The sequence below is a fragment of the Onychostoma macrolepis genome, chromosome 09 (genome assembly GCF_012432095.1).
Source record: "Onychostoma macrolepis isolate SWU-2019 chromosome 09, ASM1243209v1, whole genome shotgun sequence".
Lineage (NCBI taxonomy): Eukaryota > Metazoa > Chordata > Actinopteri > Cypriniformes > Cyprinidae > Onychostoma > Onychostoma macrolepis.
In genome coordinates, this window is record NC_081163.1 from 2,339,758 (window position 1) to 2,355,226 (window position 15,469).

A 15,469-nucleotide genomic window follows, 5' to 3' on the forward strand; every position below is an offset into this window, starting at 1 on the left:
CTGGTTTTGTGCTCCAGGGTCACATATATATATAACTTTTTAAAAAAGCAGAAATGTTGTCTAACTGAAATAAATAATACTAAAATTGCTAAAAATGGAAAAAAATTTGTTTTAATTAAATGTAAATAAAAAAATTAAAAAAAAAACTTTACAATTACTAAAACTGAAGTATAATAGTGAAAGCTATTTCAAAATAATAATGCATATTAGATATGTTTTCTTGGAGACTAACTGAAATAAATAACAATACTAAAATTGCTAAAACTAAACTGGAAAAAATGTATTAAATGTCAATATTAATATAATTAAAGTAAAAAAAAAAAACTTTACAATCGCTAAAACTGAATGAAATATAACAATAAAGGCTATTTCAATTATTGTGATGTTGTTTATCAGACTGCATCAAAATTAGACCTTGCTCCTCTTAACACAGCATATAATAGACTTTGCAGATTTGTTCTGAGGTGTTATTTTTATACTCATGATTGTATAATGTATGATGCACTCCAGCGGCCATGTTTGCACACGAGACCACATATCCATCACTGGCTTCAATATATGTTCAAATGTATTCATTTTAAATATCCTAGTTATTTACAACAATACTTTGTACCTTTTTCTTGAAATGATCAAGTTAGGCATTCTGTTCAGAACTATTTTTTTTGTGCCTCATGTCAAAAAAAAAAAAAAAAAAACATTGGTAAAAGAGCGTTCATGTTTAAAGGTCCAATAGACTGGAATAATTTACCTGCTGATATTCGAGCTATCACGTCATTATGTTTAAGCAAACTTTATCATATTTTACTTTGGATTGTACATGTTATTTTTGAAGATGGTATTGATTTATATATATATATATATATATATATAATGTTTGTGTTTTGTTGTTTGGTGTTGTTTATGAATGTAATGTTAACTTGTGTTTTGTTTTGTTTTCTTTGTTACTATGTTGTGATTGTGATGCATTGTGGGCCCCCCTCCAAAACGAGATGGTACATCTCAAGGGGTTAATCCTAATAAAGAAATTCAATTAAAAATATTCATAGTAGTATACAACTAACACTAATCTAACACTGCTGGCCTGTTTTGACCAGAGATGCAGGTGTGTTTGATTGACTCCGCCCACTCCTCCTCCTCCTCCAATCAGAATGCTGGAGTGTCTTGTGGTTGGTCTTTATGGAGCCGTTCTGTCTCTTAAATCTTTCCTCTCTGCAGTTGGGTCATATAATGTTTCCTCTGATCTCCCACATCGTCTGTGGTTTGCTTTTCTGTGTTTATTAGTTTGGGCCTGTATTTTGGGCTCTTTATTGTGAGTGTTGTGTCTCCACAGCACTTTAAAGAAAACATTTCCATTTGACTTGTTTTATTATTTTTCACTGGTATTTTTCTTTAGTTTATTTTCTCCTTATTGCCAAATTGACCTTATTTCACACAGAATTCGTAAATAAAATGTAATATTCAACAGTGAACCAGCATTATTTTAGTGTCTCACATTCTATTGTTATATATATATATATATATATATATATATATATATATATATATATATATATATATATATATATATATATATATAGCTTTTGTTAATATTTTTAACTAGATATTATTTTATATTTTCTGTTTTCATTTTAATGTTAGTTAAAATTTTCATAATTCTGTTGTGTATTTTTGTTATTTTAATATTGTTAACATATTGTTAAAGCTAAAAGTGAAACTAAAATTAAAAACTGAAAATATAAAATTCAACATTCATTTTATCTCATTTTAATTTATTTTAACTTGATGTACTAAAATAATTAAAACAGAAATAAAATTAATACAATCACAAAGACAGAACAAAAACTGTTGAAATAGGAAGAACACAACAAAATTAATAAATGTTTAACTAAAATTAAAATGAAAACTGAAAATATATAAATAAAAACATTCAAAATATTAAGAAACTATAATAGTATCGACTAAAATAAGAGTTTTCTAGTTTTTTATGCATTTTTATTGATTAATTTTAATTTAGTTATTTGTACTTATTTTAATCATTCAAGATTCTTGATATTTTATTTCATTTCAGTTAATGTTTATTTTAGTTCAAATATTTTTTAATGGATTTAGTTTTAGTTAACTAAAATAACACCGATATTCAGTTCTGCTCATGAATATCTACATTTTATGTCTATAGTGCATTTTATTGCATAGAAATCTGTACAGTTTGTACACCGTTGCTGTTTTCCTCCATAGAAAGACTGTTCATTGCAAATATCTGCTAAACATAAATATATTTTCAGGCGTCTGCCAGCATATAGATGATCTCCACACTAATAGATATGGACTGAAAGCCACACAAGTCCAATTCTGATTTTATGTTGGCTTTTACTGGAGCAGAATTTGTCATAATAAGTGAGTTGCCATAACATCTAAACACGCTGGAAATGCAGATCATAAATATGCTTGAGTGAGTATCTAGAGCGTAATGTTATTAAGCGGGAGGTAGCCAGCTTTCTCAGCCCTTCACAGTCCCCCAAAAAAGTGATTAAAATGAACATCCATTCAGCGGGATTCACGACGCTCGAGGTTAATGGACTTGCAGCGGTCCGGTCTCGCCGCAGGGCGCGGAGAACTCCGGATAAACCTTGAAACAGCAGGACAAATCGCACCGGCATGCAAAGATGGCAGCGGCCAGCGAAGCATGAGATTAAAAAGCATTAAACCTGAGTACCACATCATAGCTTTCATAAATTAGCAAAGCAAAAAATAGGTGCGAAAAGGCTGACATCACGGCGAAAGCACTATATCGCCGACTGTTACGAGACGCTGGCGTCCCTCTCGTGCGATCCGTGTGTCGAGGGTTTGATGGGAAATAAAAGCATAGGTGGGCTCATTGTGCAAAATAAAATGCAAAAACACACCCTATATTGTTTGTTGTTGTTGTGCACAGTCAGTTTTTCCCTAATGATTCAGCAAATTGTTGGCTGTAGTTCTCGTTTTGATTCTTGATTTGTAACACTAGGAAGCCTGCTGTATATTTGATAGGCCTCTAAATGATCCTTCTGTCTCTGACTGATAGTTTACAGAGTTTTATCCAGTAAAAGCTCTTTTAGTGTAATTGTACAAGCGTCCAGCTTCAGCTGCTGCTTCACACGTCTTTTTGCTGTCAAATCTTGACAGATTTTTTTTTTTTTAATCAAATATCTGTACTCATATTTCCAGATGAACACTTACTGGACTGAAGCAGCTCAGCTTTACTTGATTCTCCGTTCATCATTTTCTAGAAAAATCAGTGCGTCTCAAATCTGATCATCAGGATCTTTCCAGAAGCTTCACTTTCACTGTTCCTCAGCGGAGGAATGATCTTCACCTCACATCTATTCCTTCATCTCTCAATCAGCATTAGATTGCATTATATGTTTGGATCATTTCAATCTCATCTTACTAATATTATTGGAGATATAGAGCGACCGCTGATATTTATACATTGTATGTAAGTATCTGCTGTACTGTTATAAAGATCTCATTGATTTACATTACAAGCATACCTTTCGGCCAATAATAATATATAAATAATAAATAATTTAATAAATAATAAATGTTTGTGTTTCTCTCAAATAGCAACAATATAATAATATAACAATAATAATATATATTTTTAAATAATTATTATTATTATTGTTTTTTTAATAAAAATAATACTGATAATGATAATTATTATTAATAATAATAATTATTATTATCGTTATCAAGTATGTTAATTATTATGAAATATATTATTACAATTATTATTTTACTTTTTGCTGTTTGAGAGAAACACTTTTGACGAAGAATTTTAGTATTATTATTTCTTTTTGTCCATATAAATCGCTGCATCTACACCAAATTGCATATTTTTGCTCAGTTTCGGCCTCTGAATAAAATTGGGCTGTTTATGCTCCATACTGTCAGCCATAAAAGCCTGATGTATCAAATATGAAACACACATGCCAACTGTTTTGTACATTTTGTCTAAAGGTTTAATAAACTGTTCCATTTCAACACTGTAAAATGTAACTGATGATCTTACTAATAAAAGTAAGTGGTTATAACTTATTTTGAATAAGTTTGTTGACTTTACTAAGTTTAACAAAGTAAGGACAACTTTTTAGCACTGAAAGTTATTAAACTAAATAGGTTCAATTAAACTTTACTTACAATAATGAGTATTTTGAAATGAGTGGTTATGCACAGTTCCAGGAATAGATGGAATGGATTTGCAGCAGTGCATCTGAAGATGTGAGGAGCACATGGAGAGGTGAGTCATCTCGTGTATGTCATATTTTTCAGTTGCTTAATATACAGTAATCGACCAAGTAATAATCAGATTAAATTGGATGTTATATTTTTTTGATCAAATTGTTGGATTGTGCTGGATTGTGTTCTTCGGAATGAGCAGTCTAACATTTGCTAATCACTGCATCTTTGGCTGTATTTTTTTAATCACGTTTTAGTTTTGAATGGCTTTTGAATGTGTAAGTTGTTCATTCCGTTCTGATGTAAATTTTTTGGTTCATGAAATTGTTTTCTAAATGTTAGTAGGTTTTACACCTGCTTCCAAGCACATTGAAAAGAGATTGTAGAGAAGGAGCCTCCAGTAAAAGTCATCACTTTTCACAGAAAGACAGGTAACTTATAATTAAATTACACCACGATAACACAAAATATAAAGAACACTTAATTTACTTTCCCTCATGCCATGCCAGATGTGTTTTGCTTTTTTCCCACCAACATTTTTTTTTTTTTTTTTTAAGTTTTTTAGAAAACTAGTCCATTTATTGCAAGTGAAGAGGTGCTACAATGTGAAAGCTCAAAAGCACAAACAGATATTGTTACATTTAATCCATACAACTCTATATGAACTCAGGGATGGGTTATTTTTATATTAGAAATATACTCATTTGGATTCATCTGAAGGTAGTCATGTGAATCTAGGACTGCATGAGTGTGAGTAAATTAAACAATTTGCAAGTATCCCTTTGAAAGAGTAACAAAAAGCCTAAAAGACTTGTCTGTTTCCTTTTACAGATCAATTCAGAGTTTAATCAAATTACAGCAAAAACCTCAAGCAAGAATTTCTCTCTGCACTCGATCAACATGCTTCACGATTTCTGGACATTTTTGAGATTTCCCATTTATAATGTAACAAGAATTGTAATATTGCTGTTCTTTATTCATTTTTTTTTAAATTAGGACTGTGAATGTGACACACCCCAGATTTCCATCGGGATGCTGACTGTGACACCAGAAGATAGCCAGGATTCCCCACAAGCACTGCATTTGGAGGCTTCGAACACCGCAATCATCTTGGAAGGAGTCGTCGTGATGGATGATCTTGAAAATCTTCCAGATGCCATGTCACTACTTTTTGGGCTGAAATATGCGCTGAATTTGGAGTACCCTCCACAGCTCAAGAACACCTTTGATTTTATTCAGAGAGTGTTTCTTTCTCTTGGACACAAATCTCTGAAACCCAAACTACAGTCACTTAACAACCTGCTGCTGATGTAAGTTGAGGCTGTTTGAGATTGTTTTAAAGGGATAGTTGAATCCCTTTAATCTTCTGGTTGCACAGAAGTTTGTTTAATTACACTTTTCAACTGTTACCTGTCAAACTTCGTTGAAAATATTTTTAAATGTTAAAGAATGTTTAAAAAATGTTCTTATAAGTTTTAGAGCAGTGTTATTGCTAAACTTATTTTTTTTTAATTGTTAGCACTGTTAAGACTTAAGCTAGTGTTGATTATTTTAAAAGGTCACCTGTTCAGTTTCAGGTCAAAGGATCCTTTTTTTAGCTGCACTTGCACTTTTAAGTTGCTTTAGGAGATTAACATGAGTAACAATGTGTTTTTTGTTTGTCAAAAATTGTTAATGCTACATTCAAAAAACTATTTATAGAGTTGGGTCATCTGACTTTGTTTGGTACGCTGTAGTACCTGAAGAGATTTAATATATAATAAACAATGTTAAACTCAAGTTCAGTTGTTGCTTTTTGTCTTTGTCTTAACCTTAACATTTTTTTAAGGCAATCGGTTTCCTAATATTTTCCTAGTAATGTGAACACTAATAGAAAGTTAACTCAAATAATGATTTTAAGTCAACAGTACTTAAGTATACTTGATTAACAAGTTGTCTCTACAAATTGTGTTAAGTTACGCCAACTAAACATTAATACTGTACTTGGAAATTTTAAGGCAATAGGTTTCCTCACTTTTTCTAAGTAAAGTCAACTTGTTACATTTTACAGTGAAAAAAGTTGATTTTTCTGACTATTATTTCATATTATGTCAGGCTTCAGAAGGTTAAGTACATCTTTGGTTGCTTTTAAAGTATATTCTTGATGTCCAGTGTAAAATCCTGTAAAAGAGTCCTATTCCAAACGCTGTTGTTTATTCCTGCGTGTCAAATAGCGGGGGTCATTCACGTGACCAGTGCCGAATCCGCTGGTTTTTCTGGGCTTGTCTGGGCTTGTCTGGTGTTTATGTGCATGGCGTGCTGTTAATGCAGCAGAGGGGAGCTTTGACTTTGAGAAGAAGGCTTTCTGAAGGGTCTCTCTCGATCGCAGAGCCACTTACACTTCTGCGATGATGAAGCCTGAAGTTCCCGTGTATTTATACACGGAAAAGATTTAGTGTAGATCTACTTTTCACTCAGAAATTGCTAGTAAATTTGACAAATAATTATAAAGAAACAGCAAGTAACACACTGAATTAAACATAACATTTTGACTGAAATAGTATATTATATTTATAATACATTATATATATATATAAACTTATTTTAAACTGATGCTAAAAATGTGGATGCATTTTAATTTGGAAATACTAGATATTGTGTAAAAGGTGATTATAGCAATGATATTAATATATATATATATATATATATATATATATATATATATATATATAAACATTTATGATATTAAATATGACATAATTTTTGTATTTTTTTGCTGTATTTCTGTATTTTAATAAAGATAAAATTACACATTTTACATCTCGCTTTAATTTGTCTTAGTTTAATGGTCTAAATATAATTAAAATTTGCAATTAATTTTAAATCAGCAGTGTTATTTTAGTATAGATATACTATCATAGTTTTCTTAATATTTTGTTTTGATTCGATTTTTATATTTTCTGTTTTCAATTTAATTTGAAAGTTTTAGTAATTCTGTTTAGTGTTTTTATCATTTTGATCAGTTTTTTAATATGTCCAATAGTTTTTGCATTCTTGTTCTACTTTTAGTTCTAGTAATTTTTTGTTTCTGTCATTTTATTAGTTTTTAAAAAAAGTTTATATAGTTTTAAAATTGTATTTTATTTTATTTTATATTTTTATTTAATTTATTTATATTTTATTTTATTTTAGCTCATTTATTTTATCTTGAATAATGAACACGTTTTTTATTTGAATGGTTTTAGTGCTGAATATGTGATATCGCTCATCCCTGCTGGATAAGACAGCTCAAAGCATAAAGATGTTTGAGAGACTAAAAGACTGTAATCAGATATTTCTCATCATTTTACTGTTACCTAGGTGATATGTAATTGCTAACTGATGGGAATTATGAAAAACACAAGACATTAGTGCGATTTTATGGTTTACTTGCATAATTAGATTTGATCATCTCTCTTATCTTGTGCAGTAATTTACATTTAATGTTTAATTCCTTTTTATGCTTCATTATTACATTTGACATTTGCCCTGCCGTCTTGTTTACCAAAGTGGAAAAGGAATACATAAATGCATCACTGAATCAAAGTCCTATAAAAGTATATATATTAATATGCCATATTCATAGTAAATGCTCCCAAAAACATTGTGATATTTTTATAAGTGGCATTTTAGCATTGTAGACATATAAATGAGTTTTTCTCATTTCAATAGAAAGGCAGTATTTATAAGATGTCTTATGGTTTGCAGGGATGGATATCTATCATCTTGCCGGCTCATGTGAGAATCTGAGATTACTCTGAGATTATTTTTCCCACCACATATGGTGTTAGATTAGATTCTGTTTGTGTGAGGAGACACGGACACACAGCTGCTTCTCTTCAGCCCTTTGACTAAATCACAGCTTATTCTGGTCAGGAATCGTCCACTTAGACGTGTAAAGTGGCCAATCACAGCTAGTTTGGTTTATATGCATTTACACTGTTAAAAAAACGGCCTTGAAACAATTTTCACTAAGAAATTATTATTAAATTTCACAAATAATTAAAAGAAATGGTTAGTAACAGATTGTATTAAACATGAAATACTGAAGTAGAAAGACTAAAATAGTATTTTCTTGTACTCCAATTAAAATAATTAAAATATTTACATTGTACATGTTTATCTGAGTTTTTATCTGAATCAGTTTTTATTTTTATATTTTCTGATTTCATTTTTAATTTTAGGTTTGTGTTTTTATCAGTCTTTAAATTATTTTTTAATGTCTGTAAAGTTTTAAAATTTTAGTTTATTTTGTTACTTTTTTTGTTATTTTTATTAGTTAGTCAATATAGTAATTTTGTTGTGCATTTCTTTAGTTACTGTATTTAGTTTTTTAAATAATTTGTATTCGTTTTTTTATTTAAAAATATGTCTATGTGGTTGTTAAATTTAATCTATGCAGTTTTAGTAAAGTTTTGTGTGTTTTTGTCACACACACACACACACATATATATATATATATATATATATATATATATATATATGCATGCTGATATATTTATTTTATTTCAAGTAATGAATTTTATATTTTAATACTGCAATATTTACTAATATAACTTAATCCAGTATTCCTTTTTTTTTTTGTTTACAATTCAAAAAATATTTTTTACAATGTATAATAACCCTGATCTGAGATAATAATAATATATTGGCATGAGAAAAAGAGGAGAAAAAATATTCTATGAAAGCCAATGGTTTTGTTTCCAAACCTCATTAGATGTTCTTTGATTAGATTTATTTTATTAAAACAAAATGCTATGCAATAAGAACATGGCCTGCAATAAAGCACAGTGTCATAACCGATGGCGTAAATCACCAGCAGCCCTATACAGTGGGTCACGGCACACGTAGTCTATACAAAGATGAGAAAATTCGCTTGCGGTTTTTTGTCTTCTTGGAAATATTATTTCCCTCCATACATGGTTTCAAGGCACAAACAAATTGTGCCTCGGCGAGCAGCTGGGGCTCTCTGCCCTCGCCGCTTCTGATGAAAGCCCAGGTGTAGTGGAGAGAAGAGAGGATCTGAAAACAGAGAGAGAGAGAATCCTCAGGAATCCTCGGCTGCGGTTGCCCATTAGCACAGGAGCGCGGCTGGCCGTGTGATTGGCAGACGCAGCGGGTCATCGCGATGCACAAAGTGCTGTCTGTTCCTCGGGCCTGAAGGGCTCTCTGGGAACCAGCGGCTCCCTGGAGCCACACAAACAAGAAAGCAGCTCTGTATCTCCCCACGCCGGCGCTGCACCTATAACATTTTGTCTTTTCTGCGCCATAGGGAGCCTTTTTTATATTTCGCAAACACTTCAGCTGCTGCTTTCTGCAGAGCCGCGGGAATCTGGAGACTTCAAGGCCGCGAGGCAGGGATTTTTCTCCCCTCAGTGTTAACAGGTTGTTTTGTTGCTTATAAAGATCTTTTGGTCTACAGTGGGCTTGCCTTGGTGGATGTTTGCTGCACATGAGGGGGTGTGTGTGTGTGTGTGTGTGTGTGTGTGTGTGTCTGTGTGTGTGCATGTTTATGTGCTTTACGGGGACACAAATTTGTTTAATGACATGGGTATGACAGAGGTATTACAATTTGAAGGTGGTTTATGAGGACACTGCCTATGTCCCTGTAAATCAAAAGGCTTAAAAAACATACTAAATGGTGTTTTTTTTTAATCTAAAAATGCAGACAGTCTCCTGTAAGGGGTAGGTTTAGGTGAAGGATTGGTGTAGGACAATAGCACATACAGTTTGTCCAGTATAAAAACCATTAACGCCTATGGAGAGTCCACGTAAACCACATAAACCAACGTGTGTGTGTGTGTGAGTGAAATGATATACATTTCTGTGAGTGTACTATGCAAAGAAAAAATAGATTTTCTTACCTGAGAAGCAAAATTACTTGAGATAGTAAGTATTTATCTTTTTTTCTGCAAAAAATGCCCTAAAATCAAGTGAGTTTTTGCTTTTAAAAAATCTGCAATGAAAAAAAAACAAAACAACAACAACAAAAAACCCTTTCCTTTTTCTTAAGGAAAAATTCACATAATTTTAGTAACATTTAATAATATTTTTCAGAAATATGAGTACTTAATATATTATGTCACTGTGCTTCTCAAGTATGTTTATATATTATATATTTGTAATGGAAAACAAGACAAAGATAGTAATGAAGAAAATATTTTTGCAGAGTAATTAAACTTGATGTACTAAAATAACTAAAACTGAAATAAATATTTATAAAAATAAAACAAAAATATAATAGTATCTCAATATCTATCAATATATCTATGTATATATCTATATTATCTATCTATATATCTATGTATCTATCTATCTATCTATCTATCTATCTATCTATCTATAGATAGATAGATAGATAGATAGATAGATAGATAGATAGATAGATAGATAGATAGATAGATAGATAGATAGATAGATAGATAGATAGATATATGCATTAATATTATAATCCATTTTATTTCCTGATCTATGTTTATTAAACAAAAAATAAATGCAGCACCTTACATGATTTTATCTATTAGGAATTGATCATACAATATAATATTATGAAAAATTTGTGTTAAATAGAGTATATAATGCAGACAGATGAATTTCATCATGTTTGCTGAAATTCTGCTTATTTGTTTACATTATCCAATAGTCACCTTTAGAGGAAACCGTGTCAAGTCACCATTATTTATATAGTGCTTTATACAGTACAGATGTCAAAGCAGCTTTACAGAGTCAAACAGGAAAATAGTGTCCATAATGCAAGAGGACAATAGAAAACGGTCAGTTTTTCAGTTAAAGTCAGTTCATTATAGATTCAGTGCTGTCATTGTCCAGCTCAGTTCAGTTCTCTTCAGACAGTATCTGTGCAATCAAGTCCACACTATTGCCAGAAATTAAGTGTCCCCAACTGCAAGCCAAAGGCAACAGACAAGGAGCCAGAACAGAAATGGAGAAAAAAATTAAAAAACCTGGGAGAAACCAGGCTCAGTATATACTGTATATACATATGCTTTATATATATATATGATTACAATCATAAATCATGTAAACACTCCAGTCATATCAGTGTTCTAGAAAAATACAGTCTGGTGAATACAATTCAAAACCATTGGTGCTGTTGAAATAAGAGCTAAGAGCTGAATTTATAATTTTTTTTATTTTAGCTACATTTAAATAAACAAATTTAGTTGACTAACTTTCAACATTTGTTTTTTAAATTGTAGGTAAAATAAATTGTTTGCATCCACTTACCTTAAAAAAAAAAATGTAGTATCATTTTTTTTTTCCAGTGCAGAAAGCAAAGCCAATACACCTTCACGCATTTATCTAGTGCTTTCAGATTAATTCTTTTATTAATACATAAATGGAATATATAAATGAGGAATTATGTATTAAACACGCAAGCACTGCTTTTCCTAGTTTTGCAACTAATTCTTAAATTACCACTAATGCACATGGAAATCAATTAATGCAGTGAGATTGGCAATTTGTTTAGAGCATTATCTCTAAACACTGGGAATTAATAATAAAAATCCTTTTAGGAAAAGACAGAACTGTGAGAACAGACCCAACAATGGCTGGGCGGTTTCTGCATTCTTGGAGGGACACACATGACTGCTTTTTTTCTGCATTGGTCATTGCTGCTACAAATCTGTTCTTGGAGCACACCGCCAGAATCAACAAGATGGATGTAGGCACTGAAAGTACGGCTGGACACCCATGATAAGAAGCCCATGGCTCAGAAAGAAGCAAGAAAGAGATGCTGGCCGAAAGCCTGGGCCAGTGGCTGGAGCTCATGCCACTTGCTCAAGAAATCACAATCATATACAGAAGACAAAGAGCCAAACCAGAGCAAAAAGGTATTTCATCAATGTTCACGCTGCTCTTTTCCATGCAATGAAATAAAGACACTATCAAGTGCCAGAAATGATAGAAAAACACTAGAAAAGAGTCTGTATGATTCATTCTGCAATACGTCTAAGTAATTATTAAAGTAATTAAATCTAAGTAATTATTAAAGTAATTATTATCATTATATTAGTCAAGTCTCGTGTGCAATTTGCACAAGCAGTTGCTCTCTAGACTGATCCCTAAGGAGGTTTCATGTTGGATGCTGTCTCAGAAGGCAGCTGGCTATATGGGCAATAAACAGCAAGACATCTCACTAGATATTGAAGCAGGGTCTAAATAATAGAGTGAGGCCGCAACTAAGATGCGAATGATTTCATCTTATTTTCCACCCATTGTTTATGTAATCTAACACTTATTTGTGCATGCACATTGCGAGACCATTAGCAGAAGCAATTATCCGTCACCCATTAGTGCTCTTCTTCTTTTCTAGCCCAGACAGACATGAATGAGGGTCTCTGATGACACCTCGCACTCCCACAATCACTGTCAGGTAAGAAAACCTGTCTCACATCCTCTCATTTTCTTTTAATGACCGTGACAGTGGAAGTGCAGAGGTGGAGATGTGTGTCCTCCCCACCGATCCCCCTCCCAGCAAATTTGAGCCACTTCAGGGCACTCAAAGGTGCTCTGCGGGGCTCCTTTAATGTCCACGAGCTGGAGCACGAATCATCAGGAGGTCCTGGATATGTCACGCTTGTCACCTTGCTTTAAGTGCGTCTGGCAAGCGTGGGTGCTGGATTAATATTATATAGCCTACGGAAAGACTGTCGTATCAGCTATGAAAGCGCGGTAATCATCGTTGGCCGGTGAAAAGCAGGGCAGATTTCTCATTTTATTCCGCACACCGAGTGAGCAGATAACATCCCTGTTGTCTACATTCATGGTCCTATAGAAAAGAAGCTCTCGTGTCAACCTGCCTCTACATATTAATAAATGGACATGAAATATCGATTTGAGTGTGGATGATTTCATTATGTGAGGAGAAAGAGAGTCTTAAAAGACAGCTATGAAGTGTGTTTCCTTCCTGAGTGAATCAATGAGTGATTGAATCATAAATTCAACTGATTCGTTTTAAACATCTCAAGGACGTAATTCACACAGCAATTCGTCCAAAACAGTTCATGCCAAGTCACTTTTATTTATAATACAGATTGTGTCAAAGCAGCTTTACACTATTAAATATGAAAATAGTATGTAACATGAAAAAATACTATAGTAATTTATAGTAAATACAATAGTGTTTTTGAACCATACTATAGTAAACTATACTGCATACTGTAGTATTAACTATAGTGAACTGATAAACTCAGTTCAGTTTAAATAGTATCTGTGCAATCAAGTCGACAACATCGCTGGAAATAAAGTGTCCCCAACTAAGCAAGTTAGAGGCGACAGCGGCAAGGAACCAAAACAAAATTGAGAAACAACCTTGGGAGAAGCCAGGCTCAGTCGGAGGGGCCAGTTCTCCCTGACCAGACGAAACCAGCAGTTTAATTATAGGCTGCAGCAAAGTCAGATTGTGCAGAGGACCCGTCTGGTTCCCGTGGTCTTGTCCTGATGGCCGTCTAGTTGACATGGTCTCCGCTGACATTCAGGGCTGTAGAGGTCGTCTCATGAATATATAGTGTTTTGAACGAATCGGTTGAATGCAATGATGTATTGCTGTAACTTGCAGAAAGTTTCACTGTTTTTCACAGTGCTTTGACACAATCTGTATTGTAAAAGCGCTATATAAATAATGGTGACTTGACTGTTGTTGGACGCAGCTAGACGACCAATCAGATTCAGGGACCTAAATTAAAGGTGCGGTCACAGTATCGAAATTTGATATTATTAGGGTAATACTGTAGCGATGTATGAAGCACAGTCACAGCTCACTCAGAAATAACTTTTAAGTACTGATGGTTACTCAAAAGTACTGAAACAAAGCTTTTCAAAAATGCTTCGCAAAATGATTCACTGTTTTTAAGCACTCGAAACGCCACAGACGGGCAGCACCTGCTGGTCAAAACCTGGAGGCTAAATTTGTGTAATTTTATTAATGTGCCAAACAAGGTCAATTAGCAATTAAATATTCTCCTTTCTGTATTATACACGCACAAGTACTAACATTAAGTTTTAACTGAATCAACAATGAACCGACCTTACAAAACATACCCGAGATAAAAGTTAAAACTACCAGACATATATAACATGTTCAACAGATCAATTTAGGGGCGTTCTGAAACGTGGGCCTTTCGAATGTTTCGACACCAAGGTTCAAATCGAATTCGAATCGAATCGCACGAAGCCTTGTTTGCTGAAATCACGTGACTTGGCGAGTTCGATACACACCCCAAATAATTGGTTCGAAACTAATGATTTGCAAATGTTTCAAAGCTTCATGTTGCAGTGTTTGCTCACTAAATTAAAAGCAGTTGCGAAATCTTTCACCTTCGCGTGAAATTCCTGCTCGCGATGATGATATTAAAAGCACTGGATCACATGAAAAAATACTATAGTAATTTATAGTAAATACTATAGTGTTTTTGAACCATACTATAGTAAATAACTTGAATTAATTTGTTGTGGTAATTCTAGTTGCTGTGGTAATATAACAATTATAGTAATATAAACAAATGACTTTACCCAATACTGTACTAAGTTTTCTACAACTATAGGGTATATTATACTACAATACACTACAGTTTACTGTAGTAAAAACTAAAGTATAATACAATATTTATTACAGTTTATCAGTATAATTAATACTATAGTATGCTATAGCATTCATTAACAATGTGTTGTAAATACTATAATATATACAGTATAATACACTTTACTATAGTATGGTTCAAAAACACTATAATATTTACTATGAATTAATATAGTATTTTTCATCAGAAAAATGGTAAATGTGACTGCGCCTTAACAGTTTGCAACACTGTATAGGTTATCATATCGCATTGTCTTTCTGTTAGCTTATATCACATGTGCAAAACCCATATTTGTCAATGATTTTGAATAGGTGATGAATTTGTCACTATAGGATACAGTCAATGCACATCTCAAAATAAGCGTTATTTCATAACAAATAGAGCTACCCATAAACCCCAACTCCTTTGAGAGAGAGAAAAATGTCCTGTCTAAGCATAATGCTAAAATGACTGAACATTTGCTCAAGGCAGTGTGAGTTTGCTCACTTCTGACATGGACATTCTTAGACACTACATGCCAAAGTCAATTTGATTTCCTGTAGAGCTGCTCATATTTCCCCACTGAGACAACAGCAGTGTGACTGAAACATGAACTGCTATCACAGAAGAGCATTCTCTAAAAAGCATCCCGT